Source organism: Perca fluviatilis, chromosome 6 (assembly GCF_010015445.1).
Source record: "Perca fluviatilis chromosome 6, GENO_Pfluv_1.0, whole genome shotgun sequence".
Classification (NCBI taxonomy): domain Eukaryota; kingdom Metazoa; phylum Chordata; class Actinopteri; order Perciformes; family Percidae; genus Perca; species Perca fluviatilis.
In genome coordinates, this window is record NC_053117.1 from 35,218,494 (window position 1) to 35,236,823 (window position 18,330).

Below are 18,330 nucleotides of genomic sequence, written 5' to 3' on the forward strand. Positions count from 1 at the left end.
TGCCGTGTGTGTATTGCTCTGTAAAGCTGCCATAAGTTTCTGGTATTGGTTTCGTTTCCATTGAAGGCTACCCATCACCTAATATCAACTTTTAAAATGTTGAGTTTGTGTGGAGAAGCAGTGGGACTTCAGTAGAAAGTTCCTCACCCCTCGCTTTTAGTTACTGCTTCTAGTTCCTGGCTATACTAATGTTTTCCTTGTTTCTCCCTCAGCTGACCTCTTGAAGCTCTGGTGGTCATCCAATGACCTGTTTGATAAATCGGGATAATGGACATATTTCCTTGGTAATGCTTTTGAAGGCTTTGTGGGGCCTGTCACATGTGTTTCCCAGTGTCTCCTCCATAAGCTCTCTTTGTGTGATTTCTAACATTGAGATGAAAGAAGACAATCTGACCTTTGCTAGCAGCTCCAGGTCTTCTGTTCGTAGGTGGTCTTGGCTAAATGTCTATTTTAACTACAAGCTATTGGAAAAATGCTGTTTGCCCTGGCGCATTAATTAATTCTTTTTGTTGTGAAAAGCTACAGTTGGACCCTGCCACACTATTCAGCACTCACTCTATACTCTGTTATCCAACAGGATTTTAAAGTGGGATGGTCTGGAGTAATTTCACCCCTAGGGTCCTTTGCACTCATGACCTCGAGCCAAAGCACTTCTAGAAGCTTTTTCACCTGGGTCTAACATTGTGGGGAGAGTTGAAGGTGAGTGTGCTATCATTGAATAGCTGGCATGTAGGGAGGCTGTAGGGACATCAAACAGTAGAGAGAGCATGTTTCTCAGCAGGCAAGTGTTATTTATAAACTTCTGGTGTACCTCATAAACTTTCCAATCCATCGCTTTTGTATGAGTACATAACCTATATTTAATACTAGTGTAGACGCTGGGTAATACTGGCATATTAGTGGGGTCATTTACGTAGATACAAACGGTGGTCCATTAGCCCCCTCATGCTTAAGCTATTCAGCTGATAAATTGCCACGCTTAACGCCTCCCAAATGTTGTGACCCAGGTGAAAAAAGTTTCTGAGGGGTGTTTGGCCTGAGGTCATAGTGCAAAGGGACCCTAGGGTGAATTACTCCTCGAACCATCACTTTAAGACATCACTGGTACATCTGCTTGTCTGAGTTAGAATTGTGTTTGTCAGGACTTGACAGGTCTGGGATGTTGGTGTTCGATGGACGGGTAATTCGTGGCCTCCACCTGGACTTCACTGATGAACTGGGAGACCCACTGAACCAGGAGGAGAAGGTTAGGATAACTATGGAATCACATCTGGCTGCTAACACAAACTTATAGTTATTTAACCCACACAAACCAAAACAAATTACTCCTATATTTAAAAGAGGACCCGGTTTGTCTTTTCTCAGTACCATAACTTAAAAGTATTTAGTATAAAGTCATACTAAAACAGTTACATTTGAAATCCTTGGTGTTGCCTAAAAGTATGTTAATCTCTGTTTCCTACAAGACCTACATTATTACTTTGTCACATCTTAGAACAAAATCTTAAACTAACTAACTCTAAATCCAGCTACCAGACACATTATTATTAATTGAATGTGTCTGAGCTTTATTAATATGAGAAAAACACATAATTAACCTCTGCTGTCCAGTAGTTTTTCATGCTTAAAAGGTAAGAATAAACCATGAAGTCTTGGTTTGACACTTGAAAACAGCTGTTTTTTCAAGTTTTACCTGGTATGAATACCAGAAAGGAAAAAGCAGGACTAGACTGTTGTAATACCAGTTTAAGTTCTAGAAACCCCTTCCGACTTCATGGATATAATATCATGTTGTATAGCAAATAATTTGTTGTCTTAGTTATAAAATATGTTGGTTTCCAAGGAGCAGAATTAAACGTGAAGGGAAGTGAAAACCGAGTCACTCGAAAGCTATGTGGATTTATAAGCTTACAAGCCCGGTTGGCTTGAAATTGGTCAATGCCACCAAGCTAAAAAAAAAAAAATACAAAAACACAACCTCTTTCCACATCACCTAAGAACATAAGAACCTAAATTAAACTTCCTCTGACACACAGAACAGCAATCCATCAGAACATTTTTAATGTAAGAGTCTCATATAATCCAGCACCGGTGGCTCAGCTTCCAAATTCACCATCATCGGTGTTCCTTTGATGCTTAAATACTCAGCAGGGAGCTTACAGAACTCGCCCAGGCCAACTCGGGACCAGGCTGGGTCTGAATCCTCCTGTTTCCTCTCATAAACTCAACACAGTGGATGAACTCCAGAGCCCTGGAGGACATTGTCGTTATGGAAGGTGGGAAACTGAAATGTTAAGCATCTAACAAGTATAGGAGTCGGGTTCTTTTTTTATACACATCGCTTTTCAGGTTTAGTAATATTGCATTTGTATATTGTCTTTAATTAATATTAATTTAGGGCACGAGTTCGACTGTATAGAATATATATTTGTATATTTTATTATTCAAGGGTTGCAGGAAAAAGACATAGAAACCACTGATTATATTTAAAAGAATAGATACAAAAGATACAGTTTTAGAAATACAAGTCAAACACAGGAGAGAGCAGCATGATGTAGAATTTGAAACGCCCATTTTCATAAATATCTGATGTATTGGATACATATTTATGAACAATTCATTTAAAAGCTCCATTTTTTAAACAAATACTTCTTCTGATCCCGCATTTTTATTGCTTTAAATATCTTGGTTGTAAGATTGTGGTGCAGAACCTTCTCAAGAGAGGGAGATGGAGACTAGAACCCAGTAGACGGTAGAAGACGGTCTAAACCACAAGTTTAACACAGCTTCAGCTGGACACTGCAAGGAAAACATGAAACACCTATAGTGGCCCCCCAGAGCTCAAATTAAGAAAAATGCATGCTAATAGACCCAACACAAAAAGAAATCAATTGGACAACCCATGCGCGAACAGAAAAACGCATACAACAAAAATATTATCCTTCTGCCCCATGCAGGATTCACGCCTCTGTTCAACAGCCCCCATCCTGCACTCTTGGCTCCATGCAACCAACCAGCTCACCCCCACTCACAGCTCTGGACCCAGCCCAGGGATAGGCCTCTCTCTGGGGCTTAGGCCCAGCCATCGCACCCCATGCCTTCCACCTCGCTTCCACTCCAACAGCACCGCCAAGGGCTCAAGACAACAAGGATGGGTACAAACTGTTCTTTCTTTTCGTATGATCCCCACTCAGCTTTGTTAACTTCCTCCAGATTTCTCAATCCTCTAACTTCCCCATTCTCCCCGTTCCTCTCCCTTTTCTTTTTCTTTTTACGGGTAATTTAAAACGCCTTGGATCTCCTTCACTCCCTCCTCCTTCTGTTCCTTATTTTCTCTGGTTCCCTTTATCGCTCCAGTTTGAAGACCAGCCTTCTGGCTCACTTCATCCACCATGAGCCAATGAAAGCTTTGACCCAGGTTCGAGCGTCAAAGCCACGCCAATACAGTGGCCATCTCTCCATTGTTGGACTCACTTAACAGGTGATCAACTCCTCAGATAAGTGAAGAAACAAATTGTACAGCAATGTGAGAAAAGAGGACAACCGCCACCAAACAAAATTGGGCTTTTTCTGTTCATCCAGCAGGCGCCAAAAGACGCATCTCCCCCTGGAAAGACATAAAAACAAAAAGATGACACCAGCAGCTGCATTCAAAGCGTAGGATAGAGATGGCCTCCATCATCAAGAACTTCCCGCTCAGCAAGAGGAAACCTGAGATGCTGATGGATGGGAGGAGAGGTGGTGAGAAGAGGAAAAAGGGACGGCCCAGGAAAGATAAGATAAGCTGCACTCCATCGCCCAACCTTCCAGTACGCGCAAGTAGAGAGATGGAGGAAAAGATCGAGTGATGAAGGAGGGTCCGGCACATCATTGAACCTTAAGAGATCCATTCATGCCTTCACGAAACTAAAAATGCCTTCACTTAAAACAATCAAACATTAACAAACCAGAACAAGAAACATATTCAGGTCGGAAGACATTAAATTACCCCGCAGAAGTTAGCAGAATGTCCCAGCCGAGACATTTTTTTGGCTTCAATGGGTTTTGAATTGAATAGCAAGTACATTGAAAAGGTCTAGTAAAAGCTCCTTTGTGCAGATGTCCTTGAAAGAGAGAGAGAGAGAGAGATAAATGTATGATTTGTCCTCCCTTCCTCGTCAGATACTTCCTACCAGAGCGGAGCCCAGCAGGTGGCAGCCTCCTCTAGCTGCTTCAAACTACCAACGCCTCAGTATAAAGAAGGCCTCAGCTCAGGTGGCAGTAGTCACACACCGTGTGCGTGTGTGTGTGTGTGTGTGTGTGTGTGTGTGTGTGTGTGTGTGTGTGTGTGTGTGTGTGTGTGTGTGTGTGTGTGTGTGTGTGTGTGTGTGTGTGTGTGTGTGTGTGTGTGTGTGTGGTGTGTGTGTGTGTGTGTGTGTGTGTGTGTGTGTGGGGGGGGGGGGGGCTACCCCTTTGTGGTGGCTTTATCCTCTCCAGGAGAAAGGTACTTTATTTTAGAACAGAACCACCTTTATGTACAGTTTTCCTGGATGTTAAGGCCGCTTTTTGGTTCTGAGGCCCACGCAGAGCCTTCGCCTAGCTGCAAGCTCGTTTATATACACTCTGTGTGCAGATGGTGGGGGGGAGAAGGTGTTAGAGGGGGGAGTAGTGAGAGTGTGACGGGGATTAGCTTGGGAGCTGAAGGCTACACTCTGAGTCATAGTGAGAGAACAAAGTGTCTCCCCTGTGCTTTCATGAGGACCGTGGGAAATGTAGCAGGAAAAGTTAACCTCCCCTTGATTTCATGGCATGTTGTTGATGGAGAAGGAGAACCAGGAAATGAGTCAGGGGAAATGCAACGCTACCAAGCACACGCCGTAGTTAAATCTTTTCGAGAGGTGGCGGCCAGGCTACGGGTGTGGATCCGTGATGTGAGACGAGAGGGGTAGTGGGGTACTACCACCACCAACGAGAAGCATGAAAAAACAGCCTTTAAGCTCACCTTAAATTATTTTATTTTTTAAAGCTACGGAATATGTGTGTTTGCAACCCAAATGAAGTGACATATATTTAGCATTTTATATTCCTACTGGTTTGTTGGTTGACCCCAGGGCTTCGCTGACGTGCATTTAAAAAACAGAACTGAAGTTGCAGTAGATTGTACCTGGCCTTCGCCACAGTGCTGTATGGACCGTAGTCTGTATGTAGTCAACCCCTACTGGTGACCAGTAAGAACTGCAACATCATCAATAGAAAATGATCAAGAAATGGTCTCTTTCTTTATGATGAGTTAGAAGCTAATATATCCACTCTTCCTACCCATAATTCCCAATCGTTTCTGTGAAGTTTGTTTACACAGCAGCAGTTTAACATACGTACGAAACAAACTACACTTAACACTTTCAGTGATAGTTTGTAGCCAATACCACTTTGATCTGACTACCAAACTAAGATGGTAAACGCATGCATAGATCAAATAATATTTTGGGTGTGAACATACATTGATTTATTACCATTTGCTAAGAATAACAGCTTCTTGCATAGCTTTGTAAGCTATAACGAAAGTGTGGGTGTGTGTGTGTGTGTGTGTGTGTGTGTGTGTGTGTGTGTGTGTGTGTGTGTGTGTGTGTGGGTGTGTGTGTGTGTGTGTGTGTGTGTGTGTGTGTGTGTGTAGGTGAGCATGGAGCCCCAGTGTTCCTGAGGTGGAGAACGAGGTCGTTAGTGCGGGTTCAAAGCTCAGCCAGCCGATGCTCCAGAGACGACGAGATTGAAACACACGGCTGCCAGCCCAGTGGTCACTGCGTCGGCGGAGGGTAGGTACCACCGGCGTCGTCATTCAGATGGAGCTTCATGGCCTCCACCGGATTTGTAGAAATAAACGAATCAACAACACTAAATCAAGTTTCCCTGGCTCTTCCTCTTCCCTCAAAGTGACGCCATCGCCAGTCGCTTCGTCAGATAGGGATGTTGTCCGTGCTCTTCCTGTAGGGGCTCCTTCCGCTCATCCAGAAGCTGCTCCACGCTTCGCGTTAGCTCTGCACTGCACCGCCCACTTCCGTCATGCGGCTCTGAAGGGACGACGCCTGTCTGTCTGGTCCGCGGCTCACAGATTTTGTTAGAAATGTTTTCTTTTCTTTTTTTTTTTTTTAGATGTGATCTGTATTTATCAGGATGTTTCCAAACTTGTCGTTATTTCCCATGTAGACTAATTCCAGACATAGTTTTTATACGGCATTACAGAGATATTTGTATATTAAAATATGCTATTTTTTTTCCTCTGTACAGGCTGATAGAAATGCTGTTTCAGTCAAAGCTTTTCATGTAGAACAATACACGAAAGCAGTGACGGTTTGCTGGTATTGTTTCTGATATATAAAAAAAAATAATGGCTTTATTAATTTCTGCCTGTGTGCAGGGACGTCCCAAACAAAGGCTCTAGTGAAGAACGAAGTCGGCTGACCATTTTATCTGGTGAGACACTGCAGCATGTGACGATGACATTAGAAAAGAATTCAACATTTTGGGGAATACATTTATCTGCTTTATACCTGGGGATGATATCAATCTCAAGTCTTTGATAAGTATGGTGCTGGGCTCAGTTAATAATGATAATAAAAAAAGTTCCAGCAGCTGCTGTGAGTAGTCTTTTTGTCTTTCTTAGCTAGGCTAACCATATCCAGACTCGAGCTGTGTAACTAACATACAGACATGAGATGGATATCCGTGTTACTCATGGAAAAGAAAGCAAATAAGTGTATTTGCAAAACGTTGAATGTTGTTCCTTTTTAAAAAGTACATTCAACAAATGATTTTGAAAGAAGATCATCCATAAGAGATTTTATCCCCACATGATGATGGCTTCAAACCACGTTATTTTGACTTATAAACTTATTTATTGTATGTATTATTTGCATCAGTGAGTCTGGAGAATCCAGTCACACTATCCTCCCTAAAACATTGTGTTTGTGTTAGAAGGTGCAGACACCACAAGTGTCTCAGTCTCTGCTGACCCAGCAGGGAGTCCCAGTCATTGGACTATCCAACGGGAAGTCCTACTGCTTCAGCCCTCACTGGAGACATGGTGAGACTGTAGAGTAGAGACATAGTACGCTAAAACAACCGCTAATAATAACACGGAATTTGGTTCAAATGATTCTTAAAGAGAAGTGACCACTGAATAATGCGATTCCCCCAGGACTCTGATAGCAGATAAAGGAGACTCTCTGGTCCAGTGTGCTGACTTGTAGCTGCCTGCCACCCAAGATGCACTTGTGTCCCCCGTAGCCTGGCTGTCATGCAGGGCCGCAACCAGTAATGACAGAGCAATATTAAATTGCCCCTTCTCAGTCCAGATGAATTGTAATAAAGAAGTAAATAAAAAAAAAAAATGTCTCTGGTCCCTGCAGTGCTGGTCTGGTGGGCCCCGCCTCTCCTCCACCCTCACCACCTGCAGCAGAGCATGACTAGCCTACCTGGAGAATCAGCTGGCGTCGGCTCTGACTCTGCAGTCAGCGCGAGGAGTATCGTTACTGGCTGCTCATATACGCTCGCTTCCTCGTCAACGGAAGTACCAAACTATCACCCTGTAAGGGGTTCGTTACACTTGAACACAGGACTGACTGTATATGGGGTGGTGAGTCTGATTTTTGTTTCAGTTTTGACGTTTGTGTGTGTGTGTGTGTGTGTGTGTGTGTGTGTGTGTGTGTGTGTGTGTGTGTGTGTGTGTGTGTGTGTGTGTGTGTGTGTGTGTGTGTGTGTGTGTGTGTGTGTGTGTGTGTGTGTGTTTTTTGTTTGTGTGTGTGTGTGTGTGTGTGTGTTTGTGCGTTGGTGTGTGTGTGTGTGTGTGTGTGTGTGTGTGTTTTTTTTTGTTTTTAGAGTATCGTCTCCGGAACTCTGTAAGGGAACTGCTGGGTCCCGTCCACAAATCAGCCGGCCACAGCCTGGGGAGCCCACCACTCTGGTATGATGACAAATGGCGATGTCCTCTTCTTCCTCCTGTCGGAAAGCTGTCTTGTCCTCCCATGGCTCTGACCTCTTTTATTTGGGTTTACTGACATATAGGATTAGTGCGGATCGGGTTGCATTTTTTGTCCGAGCTTCGGCCGCGCATCCGGACAGAGCAGTAACCGAAACCAACCCAAATATCTCTCTTTTTTTTCTCATACTAATGACACATGTAGATTTGTTTGTGTGGAAACGCCCGCTTTATAAAGCACCTGTAGGAAGGCATTCAACAGATGAGCGCGATCAGCAAGTACGGGGCAACAAGACGTTAAACACAGGCCCCATTGGCTACCTACATAATAAGCCGCTTTAAATTTAAAATGTTCAATGCCTTATTACGCTGATGTGACCGAGCCCGATCCGACCAACATCATTTCTAAATATCTGTCTGAACCCAGCTCGGGTCGGTTATAATAAGCATGTCCTTATTGATTTTTTCCGGCTTAATAATATCGGACAATCTGTCGATACTGGAGTCCAATCTGATACTTATATTTACCTTAATGTTGATCAAATATGGATCTGACCCATTGAAATAACAGCTGTTAATCTGACAGACCTCTAATTTCCACGAGCCACGGGATCCAAATGGCATCAGGACGTCCTGATTCTAAAGCCTTTAAATTACGAATATGACATAAAGGCGTCACAGCTCATTTAACTAGAGAAGAGGTATCACTCTTGAACCGAGAAACACTCAGTCCAATCGCTTGTACAGTGCTGTTACTGAGTGACCTTTCTTTCCCAGATGATCAGTGGGTGAGTACAGACACCGGCAACAGAGAGCCCAAGAACCTACAGCGCCACGTTGGGCTTGAAGTTACTGGAATTAACGTTAATTAGGACCGCTTAAAACCCAAAGATATTACAAATTTACTATGAGACAAATCAGAAAAAGCAGACAATCCTCACATTAGAGAGGCTTTAAGCAGCCATTATTTAGCATTGTTGTTTTGCTTATTAAACGCGATTAATTTGTTATCGAAATTGGTGATTAATTTGCTGTTGATCAACTCATCAGTTAATCATAAAAAATCTGACTGCCTTTAATTCTCACACCTGTTTGAAGAAATGCTGACTCATATTAGGCCATCTTCCTCCCTGCATCTGATCTGATTAACTGTGATAATATTTTACTGGTCCATCATATTGTGAACATTGTAGTCCTGTTTCAACCTGTACGAACAAAGAATCGTTAATACATTTAGCCCTCGCTAGCTCTGCCACCCCAATAACTGTAACATGTTGCTAACTCTTTGTTTCCCAAGCGGTGCTGAAGGCCGTGCCGAGTTGCTGGGGGGAGGTTTTACCCGTCATCGTTGAAAACCTCGCGGTTCCAGAGACTGTTCACTGAATACCAGGACCAGCTGAGCTGCTGGCGCAACAAATAACACACACTGCTACAAACACACACACACAGACTGACACAAAACACACACTCAAACTCATCATGAAATCAGTTTGGTTTGTCCCGCTCGGGCTCGGGAAACTCTGACTGCTTTTTCCTCAACTTGGGAAGCGTGAAACGCTGTTCTGGCTGAAAGCTGAAAAACACATCCTGGGTGTTTTAGGAGAACTTTACTAACAGCCAGTCCACAGCTTTTTGCCGCTGGGACTTTTCAGTGCTGTCGTTCACTGGGGAGAAGTGGTGGGTGCTTAGTTTTATTTTTTTCTAATCACGGATCTCAGTATGAACTTTTGTGTCTTTTGTCTTTTTTCCTGCTAAAAGTGTTTTTTCGGACCTATGACCCCTCTCCTGCTCTCCTAATATGAACATATAAAGATTAACTTAAGAGAGGCGCTGACAGAAAGGTCGGAGGGTGGGATTCCTGCCAGCGGTGAATCCTTCTTAAGTCTGTTTCCCTCAGGAGAAGAGAGCAGAGGTGAGACCCTCATACACAATCAGAATGGATGTAAAAGAGCAATATGCTTGTACCAAAGTGATGCCTTTAAAAGTGTAGAAATAACCACACGCCCTCTATCTGCAAGGTGAAGGAAATGAGGGGAATCCAGACAAAATGGTCCAACCGGCTTTTTAAAGGCTAAATCTGCCAATGGGGGGATTTTTCTGAGCCGCATTGGCTGTCTTTAAAAGTGACAATGCAAATGCCAAAATGTGAAGTCACAGCGAAGAAGATAATCAAATGTATAACCCCACTGGAATTTAAATTTAAATTTCTGAAATATAAGATGGACCTCTGGAAAACAAAGTCAACAGGGTTTAAATGGGTTTAAATGATGCTACTATTTTCCTTTTCTTTCCCCGCATAGTTCAGCTCTACTCGACTCACTTTTGGTATCAGAACTTTTCTCTCTTTCATTTTTCATTTGGAAACTGCTAAATTCAATAAAACTTCCTCAACTGAGCAAAAGGTTTAAAGCTTGCTTCCATAACCCACAACTTTTGCTAATGGAAGCCCAAATCAGAGCTGGAGTTGAGTAGAGCTGCACCATGCAGTGGAAATGCAGCGTTGTGTCACTTTGCAGCTGATTCTAAATCACGGAAGCATTCACACGTCACCAAAGAGCACTTAGAGCATTTCAGATGGTAGAAAATGGGTTTGTGCACAAACAGGAAGCACAGCAGCCAATGTGCATTGTGAGTAAAAAATCAAATGAGAAATCAGTTAACATGAACACAATGCCAGACTAGATATAACAAAGTAAAAAAAAGATTAGGCGATGCAGGAATGTGCATCAGGTGCATCTTGAACTGCAACAATGTTAGACATCATTACAAGTTGTCGATACCAATGTCGTTTTTCAACAGTTTGATGTAATTTCATCAATTGTTTCACACAATATAATAATTTTTTTTAAAAACAAGATGATCAAACAAGGGTCTAACATAAGTTGACTTAATAAGTCCCATTTGTATTGTGTTGGGTGAATAAATTCAGAACCAAGCTCCTTTATCATGACATCTCAGATTACATATTTACTGTATACCACACATTCCTCCTCCCTGCTTGCAGGTGTTGCTGAAACACTCAGGAAAGGCAGGATAAATAATAATATTTTCTTCTTAATACACACAGGTTTAACTAAACATCAACAGTGAATCCTCTGATCTGCAGGGACTTGGAACATTTGACTGTAAACTTGGGCCACAGTCCCATACAGACACGTTTATTGTGAATATCAGTAGCTGCTCGAGGAAAATATGCTTATGTCAGCCTTCCTGAAAGCAAAAACAGTCAATCTTCAAGCTATATTACTGGATGTGTATCAAACAGGCCTCCTCTCGTATGCGTTCTAGTTTCACCACATGCAAAGCAATTTTTTAACTCATAAATCACACTAAAGGGTTTGCCAGTTAAAAACGTGGGATCGTTGTGAAATGATATGAACGTTTCAAAGAGGCCCAGTGGAGACGTGGTATGTAGACATTATTTGGTCTGTTTCATTTCTTGTCCCTTGTAAATAACAACATATTTTTTTGCTGCAACCTGTTTGTTTTCTCTCTCTTGCCGGGCAAAACCACTGTAAAGAAATCTGTTTAATAAGGACATTTTTTCATCTTACATCCATTAACTTGACATTTTAAACAGTCGTGAAACCTGACAAAACATCATTGAACTTCAAGAAAAGTACTTGTGTATAGCCTTTTGTCCACAGCAGCAATCCTCTGCCCGCCCGGTGTGTGTCTGTGTGTGTGTGTGTGTGTGTGTGTGTGTGTGTGTGTGTGTGTGTGTGTGTGTGTGTGTGTGTGTGTGTGTGTGTGTGTGTGTGTGTGTGTGTGTGTGTGTAAATGGAGAGTGTGATCTTAAGAAGCTTGTTTACTGCTGTATTTGACTGCACTGTGGAGAGCAGCACTGAGGCAGAGGGGAAGAACTCCTCTTTCTTTACCAATCTGTACAGCATTACTTTCTTTCAATTCTTTTTTTTTTTTTTTTTTTTTTGCTGTTAGTCATTTTTTAAATGTTTGTACAAGGCAATTTTTCGTTTCCATTTTCTATAAGAAAAAGAAAAAATGAATGGAGACAAGCTGGAATTTAGCTTTTGAAGAAAGAAAGTGAAAAACTAAATAAACGAGGAACAGTTGGGTTTTGGTAATTTCCTGTCTGGTGTTTCTTAAGTGTGTGTGAACGAGAGAAAGTGTGAGACCGCAGATGGGGGTTAAATGAAGATAATATGAAAGACGAACCTTTCAACTACCAAACACGTGATGTTATTTGTGCGACACAGATCACACCGTATAAAATCAAAAGATAAATTAAGTTAAATATGAATTTGAGTGTAACTTCTTACTGAGACTTTTCTCGCGCCTTTACTTTTTTTTGACTTAATCCATGTGACAATATGCCAAGTTAATGTGCTGTAGTCTTTAAAGATGTACCAGTGAACTCAGGATTTAGTCTGTATTTTCCCTCACTTTGAATCTAACTCGTCTTGTGAAATGCTACTCTTCATCATTTGTATTGTTTTCTTCAGAAGCCCTGAGAGGCAAGTGAGAAAAACGATCAACAATTCTGGTCATGTTCTACGTCTAATCTAAAAAGTTATGGCGGTTAGACTGCTTCTTCTTTGTACTCAGTGATTACATTGATGAAGAGAAAAGGTGAGGAGCTGTATTAGCGTCCTTACCGAATCCACAAACATATGACAATACAGATTCACTGCACATTATCATATCTACAGTATGCTTACGCTTAATATCTGTCCCTATCTTACCAAAGGGAAGGCAACAGCTCACTAATAATTCAGTCAAGGTACAGCTTACATGGAGAACATGTGGGGTTGTGGGCAAATGTGATGGCTCTACCACATGTGATTGGTCACTCTTTGGTGGATTTCAGGTTGAGTCTATCATAGGTGTAATTTACAGGGGGATAGGGGGTTACAAATTTGGGTAGGTCCATGTAAGAGACAAAAGTCTCCTCCTGTTGAGAAAAAGCTTGAACTGAACACAAAATAATAGGCAACCTTTCTTATGCCTCCTTTTTAAAGCTGTTTGTAAATGCACAGTTTCCAGCAAAGTGCAGTTAAATATTAAATATGTTTTAGTGTTTAAATGTCATGTGTTCTGGCTCCATCCGGTCTTTTACAGTCAGAGTCTTTCATATGAGTTTATTTCTTTTTGCACCAGTATCTCAAACTATATTTGCTCTCCACGCACAAAACTAAATATCAACGACTTTCTCCAACCTAAAAGCATCAAAGACCATCCAAATATATAGACAATCCTCTCGGAATCTGACTGGATACAATCAAGCAGTCTTTGGGTTTTTTTGCCCCAATGTCTCCTCCCAGGCAGCGGCAATGGTTATGTTTAGGGTTAAGGTTAGGATTAGCTGCGGGCGTGGGAGGCAACAAACACCATTGAGCCAACCAAGCTTTGGGACAGGAGACTCATCAACATGGGAACTTGTTGATGAACTCAGAGTTTCTCCCCTGTTTTGGCTGTTAGACACGAGGTTTTTAAACATCCAAAAAACATGCACAACTTGGGAAACACGAGTGTTTAACTTTATTATTTTTGAAGACAGTTTTCATACAGTAACTTTGTATATATGACAGGTTATGCACCCAATTTAAATACAGATGACATGGGAAATAATACAATGTATTACAACATTTTCATTCTTGTTATTCATTTAAACATTTTCATACAGATCCAGTTTAACAATGACAAAACTGTAAGTGTTTATTTTTAGCATTTTTTTTTTTTTTTTTTAAACACTTGTTGCACAATAGAAAATCTACACCTCAATTTGAGATTGGCAAATGTCATTGTTAACAAATAAATCCACATTCACATTAATCTTGATTACAGATCATTTGCAGTACTTAAAATGGTGCATCCTAAATTTTACATGTTTTGTTAACTGTATGTTTAACATGTGAAAGTGTTTACTTTGGAAAAAGAGTACAATTCAACTTGGAATAAGCGTCCTGTATGTTTAATAGCCACATGGACCGCTTCGAAGTTGGCTTCTTATCTTTACGACTTTAAAGACCTCATAGGGAGGAATCAGCACTTCTGCTTCATTCGGAAATGTAGAATAGGGGAGATATCTGCTCCCATGCACGAGAATCTCAAAACATGACTTCTCTCCGAAAATGTCTTTATTGCCGTAATCACCCAGTGAGGCTGGAGGTGAAAGAGCCAAAGCGAATCAAAGTGTTTTCAACATCTTGGCTAAAGTACTCGTTGACTCTACGTGACAGTAAAACATTGTTTTTTATCAGAGGCACTTATGTCTTGAATGGCAGTAGTCAGGAGAAAGTGAAATGCTGATAACCCAATGTGGTCTTGTACTCAGGTCCCTGGGTTCGAACTGCAGCGTTGAATTTACTATACACATCGGTTTCACGCAGTGTAAGTACGAATAGCTACAATCAGTTTTCTTTTCAGTACTTTATTAAACCATTCCCCAAATGGTGTGTGTGTGTTCTCTGACCTGTCCCAGACCGCTTTGAAGTTTTTGTCTTTGTTCTTCTCATTCTCCAGGTCTTTTGCTACCCTCTTCTTCATGTCTTCTTTGCACCCATCGTACATGTCGTCAACAGAGTTTTCAGCCATATCCAGTGGAAGTACACTGTTCTCCCCAGTTTTAGCCCCAGCTACAGCACCAGATTTACCGGCCTCCTTCAAAGAAATAATAGACATTTTGAGAACAATTAATCTTATTTTCTTCATCTTACGGATGTTAGTGCACAGCAGTAACAATGAAGCAACCCTACCTTTATTGTAAAGATGATGACCATTGCTACAACAAAGACCAAAAATGATACCCATGGTCTTCTTAACCACGTAGAAACATAGCTGTTAGATACAATAATCTCTGGCAATTTGTGGAGTCGAGCAGAAAGACCCGTCAATGGGACAACATGGTCTGGGTATAGTACACTTATATAGGAAGCAAATAAGGAAGTTAAACAGACACAGACAAAGTAGAACAGGAAGGAAGAGGTGGTTGTGAACGATAGACCTGACCAAATACGGGAAAGTAATGGCTTACCTTCACAACTCTGTGACGAAAGAGCGCCAAAAAGTCTCCTCCTGTTCAGAACAGCTTGAAATGGAACAAAACATAATATTAGTAACATTTTATTTTGTGAAGATGAAAGTAATATCTCTCAAAAAGCAGCTTCCAAAACAGTTTCCAGTGAAGTGCAGGTAATCATTGAACAAGTATTCAGATCTTTCACAGCAGTGAAAGTAATACCATGCTGTATAATTACTCCACTACAAGTTAAAGTCCTGCACTCAAAACCTTACTCAGGTAAAAGTATGTCAGTATTATCATCACAATATATTTAAAGTACTTAAAGTACAAATATTGTGCAGTAAAGTGTTCCCTGTCACTGTTTATTATATCAGATATTTCTGGATTAATATTGCTGCTGCATTAATGTCTATGTTGCATTTCATTGCTGTAGATGTTTAAAGTCGTATAATGTTAACTCCTTAAAGGTATTGTGGAGGATTTTCTTTTTTCCGGTGGATCATCAAGACTATTGGTCCTCCTAGTTGTCAATCATTCTGCGCTTTGTTTACGTAAGGCCGTCGTATCGCGTTCGTCCCTAGGGTAGTTTTCGCTTTCTGCATGAATACTTTCAGGTGTATATGTGTGGTGAGCTACGAGTGTCTACGAAAGGTATGACAAGAAGAGAAAGGCCTCTGAAGAAAGAAACAAGACCGGAGTGTTTTTGGAGATTGTTTCACACGCCGGGCGCGCTAAAAGCACAGGTTGGGCTCTCCACTGATGCCTCGTCGAGTTTCTACCCGACAGGTAAAGTTTGGCGTGCTATATTTGGAGAAATCCATTTAAAATCACTGCTAGTGAAAGTTGATGTAAGCTATGATTAGCGATGCTAGCCCTGCGCGCAAGTCACGCACCGCACAGACACGGTAAACATCTCAATTTGTGAAAAAGTGCAAATCTTCTTTTGGAAAGTAGGCTTGTATGAACCATGCCGACAGCAACTTGTAAACAGTGCACTCTCGCACACGCTTAATATGCGTACGTCTCGGAACAGGTAGAGTGTTGCGCATGTGCATTTTTTCAAAAAGTGGAGAGGGCGGATCTTTTCTAAAATTTGGGAAAATCCTCCACTATACCTTTAATATACTGTTGGGTAGTTTATTCTACAGCGATGCATCATCTTCTATAAGATCATCATATGTTTGGAGTGTTGCTGTCCTGTGAGAACCACGTATCTCTAAAATAAGGCCCTGTTTTCAGCTTTGTTAGGATGCATGTTTCAGCTGATCCAAGAGGCTTTTTACAGTTTAAAAGGTAGGAGAATTTTCTCAACACTTAAAGGAACACTTCATCCTTCAGTTCATCACAAACATTCAACATTAACACATCTGGAGATATGTGGTTTTCACTGGACAGGAAGGGGATGGAAAACTGTCATCTGAGAAGTAACTAAAGTTGTCAGACAAATGAACACTGTGAGAAAAAAATCTGTTGAAAAACAGATAATGTCCTGGCAGAAAATGACCAGTACCTTTTCCGTTTAAGTTTACTGACATTTCTGTTAATCTAAAAACAGAAAATTCTGTTGATTTAATGCATGTCCTCTGTACCTTTAAACTGACATTTCTGTTAATCCAAAAATCAGAATACAGAAAAACACCTGTGAAAAATTAATACAGAAAATTCCTTCATATTAACACAGAATTTTAGCCCGTATTTCTACGGACTTTTCTAACAGTGTAGGTGGGTAAAAAGTACAACATTTATCTCTGAGATGTAGAGTAGTACAAGTATAAAGCTGCATAACATGCAAATACTCAAGTAAAGTACAAGTACCTTAACTTTGGCAGAGATCTGTTGGAGGTAATTTAGAAGTAGTGTCTTCATTACATAGTTTATCCACCAGAGAGTACTGACGACAACACAAACTTTATTCACAGCTTCTTTCCTGCACACACGTAGCTCAGTCCAAACAGATTTAAACACTGTCAAATGTCCTCCTCAGTCTCAGTGCATGTTTGGTCTTTAATAACATTTAAAATGTTTGTTTTCTTACATGCTTATGTAAAAGGGAGGAAAATCAGTCAACATGTTTTATAAACTCTAAAATGCAGATATTTTTTAATGATCTGTTCATTCCAGTTCAGTTTTCATGAGAGGCTGTGTGGACATTTCATAGGAAAAACACACACACACACACACACACACACACACACACACACACACACACACACACACACACACACACACACACACACACACACACACACACACACACACACACACACACACACACACACACACAGTTGTGTTTCTTTTCATCTCTTTAGAGGACATAAATATTAATAAATTATTTAAATAAAAAAAAAAAAAAAAAAAAAAAAAAAAAACGCACCCAAAAAAAAAAAAAAAAAAAAAAAAAAAAAAAAAAAAAAAAAAAAAAAAAAAAAAAAAAAAAAATAAAGGAAAAAAAAAAAAAAAAAAAAACAAAAAAAAAAAAAATCATTAGCTTGTTTTTTTTTTTTTTTTTCTTTTTTCAAAAAAACAAAATAAAAAAAAAAAAAAAAAAAAAAAATAAATTTTTGTACTTCTTTAGAGGGAAAATAGCAGGTGGAGAAAAGGGATGGACGCTTTTGGATGTTTAAAACGAGCTGGTCTTTTGAGTATATTGTCATTTTCACCATTACAGTAAGATGGACATTTGGTCTCCTATACTGCACCTTTCTACGTGGACTGTGATGAGCTTCCTCTGTGTGTTTTCTCATGGTGAGTTGCCCACGCCATGAGACAACACTTCATAACAAAAGCCTTATATTTAATGTAGCTACTTATTCAAATGTTAAATGCACAAACAGTTTCCAGCAAAGTGCAGTTAAATATTAAATATGTTATAGTGTTTAAATGTCATGTGTTCTGGCTCCATCCGTCTTTTTACAGTCAGTCTTTCATATGAGGTTATTTCTTTTTGCGCGCAGCATCTCAAACTATATTTGCTCTCCATGTACAAAACTAAATATCATTGATTTGTAAAGAGGACTTTCTCCAACCTAAAAGCATCAAAGACCATTCAAACATATAGACAGTCCTCTCAGAAATCTGACTGGACACAGTCAAGCAGTCTTTGGTGTTTTTTGCCCTCAACGTCTCCTCCCAGGCAGCGCGGCAATGGTTATGTTTAGGGTTAAGGTTAGGATTAGCTGCCTGGAAGGCGCCGTCGGAGGCAAAAAACACCATTGAGCCAACCAAACTTTGGGACAGGAGACTCATCAACATGGGAACTTGTTGATGAACTCAGAGCTTCTCCTGTTTTGGCTGTTAGACACCGAGGTGTTTAAACATTCAATAAACATGCACAACTTGGGAAACACGAGTGTGTTTAATTACTTTTTAAGACAGTTTTCATACAGTAACTTTG

The 18,330-nt window shown here is 40.7% G+C and overlaps 1 pseudogene; it reads right to left on the bottom strand.

Moving 5' to 3' along the window:
- Positions 1 to 13,886: 13,886 nt before the first annotated feature.
- Positions 13,887 to 14,734, bottom strand: LOC120561083 (annotated as a pseudogene).
- Between the last annotated feature and the right edge of the window lie 3,596 nt (positions 14,735 to 18,330).